Here is a 14,722-nt window from a genome sequence, read left to right as displayed (position 1 = left end):
AAAGTTGCCTGACAGTGCTGGTACACTAGATAAGGGGAAAAAAAGACAGCAGATGCTTTTGAATGGCTTTGTAGTAGTATGAATCTGGCAGGAATTTAGAGATCAAGGTGGGTAGAAGCAATGGAGGAAGGAAGCTCTTTCAGATAACAGTAGAAGCGTAAAAAGGGAGAAGCAAGAGGAAAAAGGAAATTCTGGTGAAGCAAGAGTAACTCTGAGTCCAGATCATAGGCAAAAGTGCATGAGAAATGCTCAGCAGAGATGCAGCTTGGGCAACAGTGTGCATAACTCTGAAAGGGGCAATAGAGTGGAAGCTGTCAAAAATGAATTAATAATAATAGGCAAGCCTAGGAAAGACTTGTAAAATAGCATTGTACCTCCGTATAAACAGAGTGTATCCTACACCTTGAACACCACACGCAGTTCTTGTCACCGCATTTGGAAAAAAAAAGAACTGGAAAAGTTAGAGCAGGGCAGCAACAGTGATCAAAGGCATGAAAGCTTCTGCAGGAAAAACAATTACACAATAAAGATTATAAAACCAGAAATGGCATTGAGAATGAATGCTTGTAGTCCCTTCTGAAAAATGAGTGGACAGACATCAGATGAAATTATCAGGTAAAAGAGACACACTTTGGATGAGCAATAAACCATCTATCTGTTTCTTTGCCATGGAATATTATGGATGCTAGAAGTGTATTTGCTTTCACAGAAGAAACAGGAAAATTATCAGAATAAAAAAAAAATCCATCAAGGACTGTTAAATACAAAAGGCAGTTGCTGAGCTGCAAATATGAGCCAGAGGCTGAGAGCAGTCTAGGGAAGTCTCATTGCTCAACTGCCCTACTCTGACACTCTTCTCTGGGTATCCGCTGTACAACAGGAGACAGGATGCTGGGCTAGACGGACCTTTGATCTAACCCTGCACATCCATTCTTGTGCACAAGGCAGAAAAGGGTTTGTATTCCATGCAGAATCAGACTGGGCATAGCAAAGTTCGAGCAGGAAAAAATGCGATTTAAATGGCAAATGCAGAAAACACTGGCTGTCTGGAGTTGAATGTCACAGGGGAGGAAATAATGTGAAGGTCCTAAAAAATCTTATGGCATTAAAACTGTAGGAATACAGTTTTAATAGGGATGAAACTTTTCATGGCAAGTATATATATGAACATAGAAAAATTCCTTTCAGATGTAGAAGGGAATAGAGATTTGATTTCACATGACTTGGGATGTAAGCAGGTAGAGGGGAAAAAAGAGGGGATAAAAGAACGGTATTGAAGAAGACTCCCAACATGTAAAAACTCCACTCTTCTCCAGTGCCTCAAGCTATAAGCAGAGACGAGAGAAAGATGAAAAATGCAGTTTGACACGCTCGTTCAACTTCAAGAGACGAATTTCAGATGAGGCAGTGGAGATGATCATGTAATTAAGGTACTGGACAGGCACAGAGAGATCAGAGTTCATTTCCCAGCTGCACCACAGACTTCCTTCATGATATTGGACATTCCCCTTTGTTGTTCCATAAAACTAAGAAAATATTTTCTTAATGCAGAGGAAAGCTGCGAGGCTGAATTCTTTAAACATCTGAGATGCACTGCAGTGTCTGAAGGAGCATAGCTGGGATAGCAAATGCTGAGCACTCGCATTCCCAGGACCTTGTCTCACCAGCTACGGAGACCATGTGCAGCATGGGATGCAACCACAAGGGGTGGAAGGACAGGGGAAATAAGGGCATCTCAAGGTGTCAACTCAGGGAAATTACACCTCCTGAGGTATGAGGGGATGGGATATTGAATCCAGTTAAATTATAAGACACTGAAAGCCTGTCTATGGAGCTGAAAAGTTTGCAATGCCTCTGAAAAACAACACTGCAAACAATGGGAAGGAGTCAGTGTGACAGCACAAGAGTGGGAGATGAATAGGATGATTGGGCATAACGTGACAAATACTGTAACATCCAAGTCTACACTCAAGATGCCCTTGAGTACTTAGCAATAAAGAAACAATGCTCTGCCTAACATTTTCAAAGCTTTCTGGTTATTCCTCCTCACCCCGTACAATCTAGAATATAAGCTTTAAGTCATTTGAATATTAACCATATCATTAAAGGAAATATAAATAGACTCTGACTTGGGATAGCAACACTGGTGTAAGTTTATAAAAATCAACAATAGTCTTTTAATCTGCTGAAGCACTACACTCAAACACAGAAGATACAGTAATATCTTTAAAACCATTATTATCTAAAATGAAACTTGAAGTGACTACTAAACAGTAAGAACTGAGGTTTTCCCCAACTTTACCAATCATCTAGATTATATTTAAAAACAGACAAAAGAAGTATTTGCCAAGAGGCACAAAAAGACTCCCAGGCTGGCAGGGAACACAGGAGAAGACCCCAGACCAGATCTTCCCAACTGGATAACTGAGCCTTGACACGCATGGATCCCATCTGCGAGCAGCACAGAATACATTTCTTCATTTCTGCTGATTCCCCTCACCACGGATGAAGTTTCACATGTAACTTGATGGCAACATTGCCAGGCTGGTGCCACCTTTCCTGCCGGTGTCCCCCCTTTCGGCTTGTTGGCAGCTCTGCAGCAGCCGCTCCCCATAACTTGGTGCAACACAGCAGATCGGCCATTTCGTTGACCCTAAAACTCATCGGCTGCTTGAGTTTTCTTGGCTGTGCTCCTTCACAAATGGATCAACCTTTCTCCACCCAACTCGTGGTCAATGGTGGCAAACCAGCACAGTGCATGGGAGCAGGTGCCGGCTGGCACCAGAGCTAACTCCAACCCAGGCACCACACCGAATGCACAGGAGAGCACTGAGCTGCAAGCTGAAAACTTACTGCTTTCTTCCGATTTCTGAGTAAATACTTTATGTGAGAAGCTGAGATATTGGCTTCCTACAGATCTGAAGGTCCAGAGGATCCAAAAGCAAGCAGGTCAGCTGACTAACTCCAATGCCATCCTTTTCATTCCGATTTTACCCAACAGCACTTCCATATAGATCACAAACAAATGGTTTATGCTGTAATTATGAAGAAATGGTTCTGATTTTGTAACTTAAGCTATTAAAATGAATCCAAGTAACTGTACATTAACGCCATAAATTGCTTAAACATGTATAAAGAAAAAAATTGAGTTTTATATAAAGCCTGAATTGGGCTATAAATCTGCAGTTCTTAGCAAGATCTGGAGATAATGGATCTCTGACTAACGTAAATGGTAAAAAAAACACATTAAAATCATATTTAAATGAAGATTTACTGCTTGCTTGTTTAAATTAGGAAAAAACCCTACAATTTTAACAAAACTGCTTATGCTTCTCAAAAGCTTGAAGACATGAAGGGGTTATAAGGATACTCAGAGAACCTTTTTAAAGCGTATCCAGAGTGAGTACCTTCAGAGGAAGGTGGCGCTGGCTGAGCCCCACAGGTCAGCGTGGGATGCAGAACCCGCCGGTGCCGCGTGCCCTGGTTCTCCCCACTACTACAGCAGGCGCCTGCAGCCAGGGGTTGTAGAGCAGGCGCTGTAAGCACACAGGGCAGCCTGCCTCTGCTGCCTGGAGTCACATAAAATTAATTTAAATTGGAAACAAACTGGCCCAGGTAGCAATTGCCTGGCTTTCAAGCAACATAAGAGCGAAGCGACATATTACATATTTTGCTGGTAGCCCGATCGTTAAAATTAAATAGAAGGTGGCAAAGCTGCAGGGCAAGGCAACGCTACAAGTTCGTGAATAAAAAGCAACAGTGAGCTTGGGAATTATGGACACATAAACCCTACTTTAGCACCTGGTAAAATGGCTCAACTGGGTAGTTATAACAGTTATATTAATGTGATACAGGAGGCCCAGATTAGCATGGCATTTACATAAGAAAAATAGGTACTTCCATATTTTCTGTAGGGAGTATCAAGACCAGTTAGAGGAAAACCGGTAGATATAATTAATTTGAATTTTTCAAAAAGCCTTTGGTAATATTAATCACCACAGCCTATTAAGGAAACTAGTCATGGGGTGAGAGGTAAACATCTGTCAATAGATTAAAGCTAATTTAGAAAAAACGAACAGCATGAATAAATGGCCAGTTTTCAAGAGGGTTAATGGGGGAAGTCCCAGGGGCGGATACTATGATCAACATTTAATATATTAAATGATCTGGAAAGGGGCACAATATGAAACAGGGAAAAAGAAATGTTGACAATACTGCTCTACGCTAGTTAAAAGCAGAGAGAATTGTGAAAGAGAATCTGAAGGATCTACCCAAGTTAGAGCAAATAAATTTTAGTATATACAAGTGCAAGGTTATGCAAATTGGCAAGAAGAGTTTGAGCTAATTGTAGACATGGACGGGTTCTACATTAATTGCAACCATTCAGAGAAAGATCTAAGTGCTCTCGTGGACAACACAGGGAAAACATCTGCTTAGTGTCCAGCCATTGTCAAAACCACAAACCAGATGTATAGTTTTGTATTAGAAAGAAATAAAAAATAATATGGAAAACAATTTCAGTCTCAAACATTACGTTCGATCCCTTTGTCTTTGTAATGAAACATAATATCAAAATTGCAGAAAGAGCTGACAAAAATTAGAGCCCCAGAAAGGAGCTTGTCTAAGGATTTATTTACAAAATACATGCATTACAAAACAGACCTGCTGGACTCCAGTGAATTTGGATGGCCTACAATCCATAGAAGAAGGTTACTGAATAAGAACCCTAATGATTTTCAAATTTCTGGGCTATGTTCAAGGGTGATAAGTAAGAGGTGAAATGATCCAAGCATACGATACATAAAGCAGGCAAAGAAAGCCATCTGGATGCACTTATTCTCCATTCCCACCCCCCTTTTTCTCCCAATAAGACAGGAGCAAGCAGTTGTCCAACTAAATAAGAGACAATAGATTTAAAAGTGATCGAAGAAAATACTGCTGCACCCATACAGACAGAACTCTTCTCTGCAGGGTACTTACTGAAGCAATAACCTCAGTAAGACCAAAAACCACAAAACATCAACAATGCCAGCAATTGGAGTAGAGAATTCTGTAGTTTTCCCACTTGGAAGAAAGATAAAATCCCACAAAGACAAGGTATCTAATATTAGGCATTACTCAGGACAGGAAACGAGAACAAGCTGGGCCAGTGGTCTCTTCCAGAACCTGCTTAGAAGGTTCAATGCGAGGAGGCAGACAAATCCTGGACATGAAAGTACCTCAATGTGAAAGAGGAAGGAAATGCAGAAGACGTGATTTTAACTTCATTGTGTGAGCAGCATTCAAGGAAAAGATGGTTTAAGTCACCAAAAGAATAGCCGAAAAAATGCTGAGAAATGGAGCATTTCATGTCCAAAACCTTCAGCCTTCTCTAGACTGGTAGGTGATATTAACCCTTTCTGCTGTCACCCACACTTCCATCCGAGCCAAGTAGAAGGCTTTTTTTTGCCTAGGTCTTGCCTATACCTGCACATTTATTCAGATCAACGAGAGGACTTTCAAGCAGCTGTTGCTGATCTGCATCATGCACGGACAAAATTTGGAGTGGACATGGTCACAGTGCTAAAGGGGTGACGGGCTGCCTAGGGCAGCAGGGAGGGCTGTATTTCTGCCCTGCAGGTCACTAACGTGGCCCACATCACATGAGTTCAGGCAAGGAGAAAGCTAGCCTGCATCCTTCACAACAAACACGAAGGACTCTCTCACATAGGAGGATCACTAGACATTTGCCATCTAATCCCTTCTCACACCTTCCAGTAAATCCCAAGTCACTTGTTTAGTACTTAGTCCACTTCTGCCAAAAGAAGGCATGCCCAAAATGTGCCCACTCTTCTACTTTGTCAAATAATCCTGATGGCTGCTCAGATGAACACACTGCTGGTTCCTAACACTAACCATCCCCTGCTTTCCAACTCACTTTATTATGCATAAAACTCAGAGACAGAAGGCATATGAGATCCCATTGCTAACCCCGGACCATTTTGGGGATATTCTCTGTTACTTCTCTAACTATTTGCCTAGTACACATGCCTTGAGCTTCCTGTATCTGCTTAGGAGCACTTCCTTGTGTTCAGAATCACTTTTCCCCCACTTTCAGCTCAGCCTATGATTTCCATCACCCAATTTCCTTGGCTCCCTTGGTGTGTCCTTTACATACAGTTAAGCACTGAATATATCAGGGCCTTACAATCTTTCTCTACAATAGGATCATTCTTCTATTATTATTATTTTTAATACCCTATGACTTCCAGTGAGCTTTTAAATTTTTGGTATGGATGTTCAGAAACAGGCACATCACACACAGGTGTAGTCACAGAAAAGGACAGGGGTTACTGCCAGTCTTAAATAAATTTTATGGTATAATATTCCTTTATATGCAGCCAGTAGCTTTCCTTTGTATTAACAAATATTTAAGATTAAAACATCATGCAACATATCATGCTGTTACAGCCTATCTTGAGCTGCTGGTCCGCTTTACTGCTCTAAAACATTCAAAAATAAAATGTCAGGCCCACAACAAACATGACCTATTAGATTCACAAGATTTTTTTTTTTTTTTATCTTTTAATGATAAACACTGGGTTAATTTTGATTCTCTACACTAGAGATAGATTTAAATCATATTTTCAAAGCATCTTCAAGAACTGAAATTTCAAGTAAAATAGTAAGTACTGAGAGATTTTGGATAAAAGTCACAGGACATGGCACACTTGTTCTCACTTCTTGAACATCCCCACCAACTAGCTCTGGTTTAGATTATTTATATCCAAGTAGCACAGACTTTCCAACTTGAATTTCTTTTAATTTTAACTTAAAAAAATAATTTCTAAAAACAAATTTTTTTCTTTTTTTCTAATTTTTAATTTCTAAGCTCTTACACTTCTGAGTAATACTCCTTCAGCATTTTAAACATCCATGAATTTGATTAATACACTGTCAGTTTCCTTCTCTGAATCATTAGTAAATTTAAGAAAAACTAATTGTCATCCCTGTGGCACCCTGATGTATATCCTCTCACGGTGCAGCTTGGTTACAATTACAGGTTTGCCAGGGTAGGGAGGGAGGACCTGAGTTTTTTTTGGTTATTGCTTTTTCAGTTCAATATAAATTAGGCAACATTGAGACAAAACAAATGCTTTCCAGTAACAAAGTAGCATGCATTATCTACCTTAAATGACAGCACTAAATACAATGTCATATTAACACTGCTTTACTTACATTTCTGGACCAAAGGAAACTGCACGAAGCATAGAACTAAAGGAAAGGCTACAAGCCAAGTTATTTTCCATCTGAAGAATTACTTTATCTATCTACATACTATTAATCAACATTAAGTCTCATTTTAAGTCCATTATAAAAGGCACTGCTTGTGCTTCGAACATACCAGAGAAAGCAGTTGGCAGACGAGGGCAGGTTACTGGAAGACGGGACTCACGCAGACACGCATTTTCTGGAAGCACACGAAGTGTCTGCAGCCCGTCCACAAACACCATACCACGCACACTTTGCGTAGCACGTGATGTGGCAGCAGGACAGAGGTTGAGCAGTCCATTTTATTTTACTTGCCTTCCCACTGCTCCCCTTGCTCTCTGCCTCCCTTCCTTGTGAGGGCAGCTCTGTCACCAGAAGACCTTGCCCTGATTCTGCTTGCTGGAAGACTCCACAGGGACACATGAATCCCTACAATCTGTTAGCATTTCCCTAGTAAAAACGTAGCACTGCATGATTCGTCTACAGCACAGCAGATACACTGCCACTGAGTCAGACCAAAGGTCCATCTAGCCCAATATCCTGTCTTAGACAGTGACTAGCAGCAAATACTTGGAGGGTGCGTAAGAATGGTACAAGCATACCATAAGGCTCCCCCCGCCCCCCAGCTTCCAGCAAGCTGTGGCTTAAGACTTCCTGTGCCAGAGATTGTATCTTTGTGTTTAATTGCCCTCGATGAACTTCTCTTCCATGAATTTGTTTAATTGCTTTTTGAACCTATCTAGACTTCTGGCATCCACAACATCCTGTGGCAATGAATTCCAGTTTAATCATGTCTTGCATGAAAAAATACTTCCCTTTTGTGTAGGAAATTACTTCCTTAAAAAACAAAACAAAAAAACCCTACCACTAAGTAAGTCTACAACTTCTGGTAAAATACTGCATGGGCTTGAAAAGAAATCACTGCATTCAGCTGTCCTCTCTGGCCCTCTGTAGAAGGTTACTGCCTGAATATTAGACAACGCCGCTGGTGAAAAAGGTGAAATGTTGCATGGTGATAGTAGAGCCCTATATGAACTGGGAACCTACAGTCAATGAAAAAACAAATAGGTTGCCTGCGTTCCTGACTGTTGAACTCACTTGCAAGAACCAAGATTTGTTCCTTACTGGATGGCAAGAAAAGGTCTACATTCTAAAAAGTTTCTGGTGTTACACTTTTATAACTCAGGTGCTGCAACGCGGTACAAATGATCATGAAGAACATTGCTCTCTGCCTTGCTTGTACTGTTATTCACCGTTGCGTTCTCCCCCATTAATTACCAATGTTTCAGGCCCACAAGAAATAAACTGAAGTATAGAGAAAGAACATAGAGACATTATTACATGAAACCTCTTCCTATTTACCCCTTCTTTCCCAATAACAACTCAAACAGCACAGTCTTTCTACACACTGGGTTTTTCTAATAAAAGGCAAGGTTGGCAAACTGTACCCTCTTTCCAAAAGTGAAGTCCGAGGATGCTACCAGGGCTGATGATCATCTCTATAACGAACCAAAGTGATGATGGTCTTTGCAGGACTGAGGAGACACTGTCATCAGCAGTTCCTCCTTTCTGCTAGGTAGAGCATTAAAAGAGTTGACTAATTCCCTATCATCTATCTTCCTAATCTGCAACATTGCTTGCACCAGAAACCAGTTCACTCAACACTATAAATAGGTCCTTATTTATATCAGCTGAACATTACTTCACTTAACGCAAAATGAGCAAGTGGCTACCCTGCAAGGTTACACACAAATTGCTGGATTCTTGCAGGGGCACCTCTCACAGATCTTATGCCATACATGCTGCTGTTCCAAAATCATTTCCCTATAACCTGAGGGAGAATTTGTTAATTTTCTGTAGACACAAGATGAATATGGGGAGGTGCTGGGAGGCTTTGAGCACTCAAGTTCTTTAGCCTCTACCTTTACCGCCAAGTCAGAGAGTTAGCAGCCTAAGTGAATGCAATGCTTCCACCATAGGCGAGTCTTTTCTAAATGCCCTCCTCACAAGCAGCCTCCACATTTTAGTTCCTTTTGATAACACACACTGCCGACTTGCTGCAAGAGTGAGACGTGGGGCCAGCTTCTGCTTGGGTGGGTGACAGTAACTCAATAGCCGGAACAAGAACAAAACTCAGCCTTCAGTTCTCAGGAACCCAGGCCCTTCCCCTCCATCAGCTGGAGGCAGAAGTACACCCCAAACCCATTTTATTTATAAGCGTGGCTGTGTTCTCTATTCCTGACAACTGGTGCTCGTGGCCGGTATCCTGGGACAGGCTGGAGCAGAGCTCCGGGTCACCTTGCAAGTGGTAGCAGCAGCTGCCTCCTGGATCAAGCGCTTGCTAACCAGCAGCTCGGGACCGCTCTAAATTAAGTCCTCTGCTCCAGTCCCACAGCGGGGAGGGACAAAACACCACAGCCACTGCTGGCATCCAGCAGGGCTCGCTGACGTGTCCCCTCTGCCTGCTCCTTGTTGGGACAAGCCACCCGAGCCTAGCTTCCCTGCGGCAGCCCCTGGACCACACTTAGGCTCCAGCTGCCATGATTTCCCACAGAAATACGAGGTAGTAAATCAAACCCTCGGTGGGCCACTGCCTCTTTTTGTGGTAGTGGCACTCAGCTTCTTTCTTGGGAGGCATCCACACCTCCAAAATCCCTGTGGGCTGGGCGCTGGGGGTGCTGCAGGCCCGAGTGAGGAGGCCGCGCTGACGGCTGGTGCACACGTACCCCAGAGGAGCAGCAGGGGAGGGAGGGGAATGTGAAGTGTTGGGCCCCAGCTGCGAGCTCCTCTTGGTTTTGTTTTAGGGTAATTAATGTTCCCTTGAATAGCGCCAGGCCCTGGGCTCCTGTTTCTCTAGCTTTCAATGCTATCAGCCAGGCTGGGGTGGGGGGGCTATGTTTCCTGCCACCCCCATTACAGGAGGCAGAGGGGGCTGGAGCCCTCCCGCAGCCCCTCACTCTGCCGGGGACCGCAGCCCTCCGAGGGCCACCAGCCCCTGCATACTTATCGATGTCGCTGTCCCCGAGACAGCAGCACACCGTCCCCGATCCCGCCGCCCCTTTCTTCTCCCCTCTCCCAGCCCGAGCTCCCCGCGCGCCTGAATTGGACGCATTCCCCCTGCGCTCCCAGACGTCTCCATCCCCGCGTCCCTTGACAGAGCAATCATTTATCAAGTTGTTTCACGCGTTGTCGGGGAGGGGGGCCCCGGGGGACGGGGGTTTGTTTCGTCCCTTTGTTGAAGCTCCACAGGATCGTCCAGCTTAGTCTCCAGCCAACTGCTGAGAGTTGCCGGAGTCCAGGAGCAAATGTTAAAGGGGCTGCCTTTCATCTGTGTGCTGATCCTGCTGCCTTTTCATTTTATTCTTCCAGCTTCTGGGATGTTACTTGCTTGCACGCCCCCACGCCCGCCCTGCTATCATTCCACATGCATGTTTTCAAGGGAGCAGGAGTTTATTTTCTGTGTGCTTGTCTCTTCGCCCCCCTCCCAGACCCGCAGTCTCTCCTGTCACCAGCTCGCTCAGGCTCTGGGAGTTAAGATTTACCACCAGCCCTTTCCTCATCCCTGAATGTAAGATATCATAAGCCAAATTTGGTTAAAGGCAAGTCCTGCCCAGGCAGCTCATCTCTTCCTTGAGTGCGCTTAGGACTACTGCAGGCTTTTATCCCCTCTCTCTCCTCCCATGTGCCTGAGAGATGAGCAACTTTCTAAACAGTATCATCAAAATACTTTTCCTTTTTTTTTTTTTAAAGGAAAAAAGAAGAGACTTCTGGCAAAAGAACTAAGTAACACTAAAGAAAAAAATGATGCTTCAAGCATTCTCGAGCTGTAAAAGCTCTTGTGTTTTACACATGTAGGACTGGAAGGCAGATGATCTGGTTTGCATTGCGAACTGCCCAAGGTCACACAGGAAGCCTGCGGCAGGGGTCACGTAACCCCTCGGCACAGCACCGCACCTCACCTGCCAAAAGAGAGCCCTGCCCAGCTCCCAGACCCTGCCTGCACTCATTAACCAGCCACCAACACCCACAGCATTCCTGGGAGGAAGGAAACATGGAAAGACAGAAGCGCATTAAACCAGGGACATCTACCTGTATCCCGAAACAGGGTTCATCATTACCTGCCTGCAAACAGATGAATAAGGAGAGCGGTGCCCAAAAAACCATGAATCCAAACAAACCGTTCCTGTCCTTACACCAAAATGCATATGAAGTGCTTGCAAACCTTATGGCTGCATGCATTTTTGGACAACTGTAGCAGTTAGTTACAGTTTGTTTTCTAGCAAACTGCCAAGATTGCCCTCTGTGCTCGAGCATCAGTATTTCCCGGCTACAGCTTACTGTTGTCCTTAATTTAAAGGCTTGACAAAACCTTCAAGGCCAAAAAAAATAATAATCTTACTTCCTTAGTAGCTAAGTAGCCATTGTAAATTCCACACATTTCACAGAAGAGAGCAGGAGCTGCCCAAGATCTGATGTATTCCTCTCACCACCTTGCCACCATAACTCTTTCTTGCGGAGGAGAGCTGGATTCATTTGCTTCCCAAGTCAATCAACAGAGTTCATGAGTCAGCCAAGGGAATGCTGAAAAGCAAGAGGGTATGCTCCTGCCCCCAGGAACTGATTACGCTGCCTCTTAATTGTTCCCAGATTCTATTATTCCAAGGAGACGGAGCAGCTCCAGCACCAGCCAGCTTGTTGAGAACATCCACTCCACACAGCCTACCTCATCAGGCATACAGAAATTTGCATTTTTCCAAACCGCAGACCTATTAAGACTACAACAGTTATTAAAGAGAAAAAGTTAGGTCTGAGGTATGCCCATCAGAAAAATAAAGCCATCTGTCTTCTGAATCAGTGCTGCATATTTTATAAGTCTGAGTCTTTTGGTTATCACATGATCAGAAAGCAGGACAGTTCAGATCTATAATCAGTATGATGTCTAGATCAGTGATATGCAGAGTAATTCCCTCCATTCTCATTCTCTACCAATTCCAATAGCTTTAATGATTATTTTTCCCCTGTTCCCTCCTTTCCTCACCTAAATGAGCACACCCTAAGCTGCATTTCACTCTTAACTCATTGTTAACTGGAGTACTTTTGGTTTTTACATTGCCATACAGCCTCACTTATTACTATTACTTTCACATCATCCCTGCAGGCTTTTGCCCCTCCATAGCAGTTCAGGTGACAGTGTGTGATGCAAATCCTACATTTAGGACTGCAGAAACAACCTGAGGTCTGCCCCATTATTTATACCATTTATAATAGCTATTAAATGAGTAATCACATACTTCTCCATTACACTTCATTCAGTACATGGGAGAGTGTGACTAGGAAGGAGAGACAGCTGTTCAATATTGATTTTTATCCTTCTCATTCTTTATGTATCCCTATGTCTAATTTACTACAAGCCCTGCCACCAAATAAGCTATTAATTGCTTCATAGACCTTTTCCTGTGGTGTTCCTCCACATAGCATCTCAATCAAATGAGCATGAACTCTTTTCTCAACCTATTTACAAGTCAATGATTTTTAACCTGATTTGACGGATGAGAAATCAAAAAAAGATAATGACCAATTGCTTGCAAAATTCACCGCTCAACTTAAACATCCATCAGCCGCACCTCAATTTGAGATTTTGGGGCTGAAGGAATGAGGACCAGAGTCCCTAAAACCCCATGCGTGGGGGTTTGATGGCAGCATTTAGAACAGCACAGACTTTAAACTGTTGGTCTTCTCAGGACTGCGAGAGCGTGGGAAGGTAGCAGTATACCCCAGAAACAGGGAAAGTAAGGAAGAGAAAAGCACCCTGACCAAAGCTGCCAGGAGGACCTGCGCTACAGGCAGGCTCTTTCCTGTGGCATCTGGCTATCGTTACCAACTTCAGCAGCAAGACCTCAGTGCTTTCTAAAGCTACAACATCATTAATACAGCTTCAGAGAGTTTAACGCTGAACCTTAAATGCCACCAAGCACTACCTGGCATAAACTCACTCTGCCATTTTAAATTAACAGGTCTCACCATTTCAGCTTTGTACTGGCAGGTACCCACTGTTGTTCTTCAGCGGGCATAAACACTGGCTAATTCAGCAAACAAAAACCATGCCCTGTGCAGAGGGAACCACAGCCCCAAACTTCTGCAGCACAGCTGGGGGTGGAGGAGTCTTTGTCCTGTCTTCAGTTGATGCTGTAACCTGTAGGGCACATCCGTGATGCCACCTGGGACCCCTTGCCAGCCTCTCTGGGCACCCCCTATTCTCTCCCAGCTCTCACAAGATCTTGGTAAACAGCAGTGTTACCACAGCTGGGGTGGAAGCACACATCCAGAGCTGCTTCAGAGAGCACTGCCACCAAATACATGTAGTGGGAATACACCTTCAAGAGCGTGAAGTAGGGCAAATGAAGGTTTCTTGTCAGAAAACTGGGCACAAAGCCAGACTCAGAAGTCAGTCTGGGTCCCTGCAACAGAGATGAGTGCTGAGACTGAACATCAGTATGCTTCTGTCAGCAAAACCCTCCCTTATTCCTTTATGCCTCTTCCATTCCTTTGAGGGCTTCATTGTAAGACTAAAACAGACCACCAGAAATATTCCAGTTAAAGAACAATCAAACAGGAATTTAGCTTGAAACCTGAATTATTTTTTTCCCCACTTCATAAGCATAGCACCACAAAGTAAAACTGGTGGACAAAAAGGGGATGTAATCTCTTGGGTGAGGAGCAAGAGTAAAAGAGGGGAGAGCCAAGGACCTCAAGGCTGCTTTGCCATGGCACTACACGTGCACTTAACCAAAAGACAGCCCTTTCTTTTCCTGTAGCAGCCCCAGTCTCTCATTTCCTGCCCACCTTCAAACTTCTTCAGTAAATGAGGTGAGAACCATATAGCTAACAGCTTCATTCAGTGCTCAGCCTTGATTTATACTCTCAGCACCATCTGTCCTACAAAGTGAGCACTGCCATTCTCCCATGGAAAAAGCACGTGACCCTGCAATTAAAAATGATCATCATCTGCAGGTACAAGGCGATGGATTAAAGGTTGCACAGGCAACTGTAAATCTATAGTTTCCTGTCAAGTAATTGAATTTGTAATCGTTTAGCAGATTTAACACAGAAAACAATAATGCACAATAAAACCCTCACTATCGAGTCACAGCAGCGTTTTGAAACAGACACCTTCTCTACCACTGCTACCACTTGAGCTCAAGTACAAATTACATTAGCAGGCAAGCAGAGAATATTGCTCTTTGAAGCACTCACTACAGGACACAAACACTGAAAAGCATTCAGGAACAGCTCCATTTAATGTGCAGCCTACCCAAAAGCAAGTAGTTAAGAGACTCCCCCCCCCCCCGAGAGCTAACAGTTAGTGCATCATGATATAGTTAGCAGTTGGATTTTCATGGTTTCAATACTGCTTGCACCTGCCCTGTTAGAAGTTTGGGATTCTGTTTCTAGCTGGTGACATTTTCTATAC

At 43.6% G+C, this 14,722-nt stretch overlaps 1 protein-coding gene across 1 annotated transcript in view; it reads right to left on the bottom strand.

Moving 5' to 3' along the window:
• The window catches only part of LOC121072794 (cat eye syndrome critical region protein 2), a 100,970-nt gene that overhangs the window by 68,029 nt on the left and 18,219 nt on the right, over positions 1-14,722 (bottom strand). The window lies entirely within an intron of this gene.

The sequence above is a fragment of the Cygnus olor genome, chromosome 1 (assembly GCF_009769625.2).
Source record: "Cygnus olor isolate bCygOlo1 chromosome 1, bCygOlo1.pri.v2, whole genome shotgun sequence".
Classification (NCBI taxonomy): Eukaryota; Metazoa; Chordata; class Aves; order Anseriformes; family Anatidae; genus Cygnus; species Cygnus olor.
This window is presented reverse-complemented; position numbering and strand designations above follow the sequence as displayed.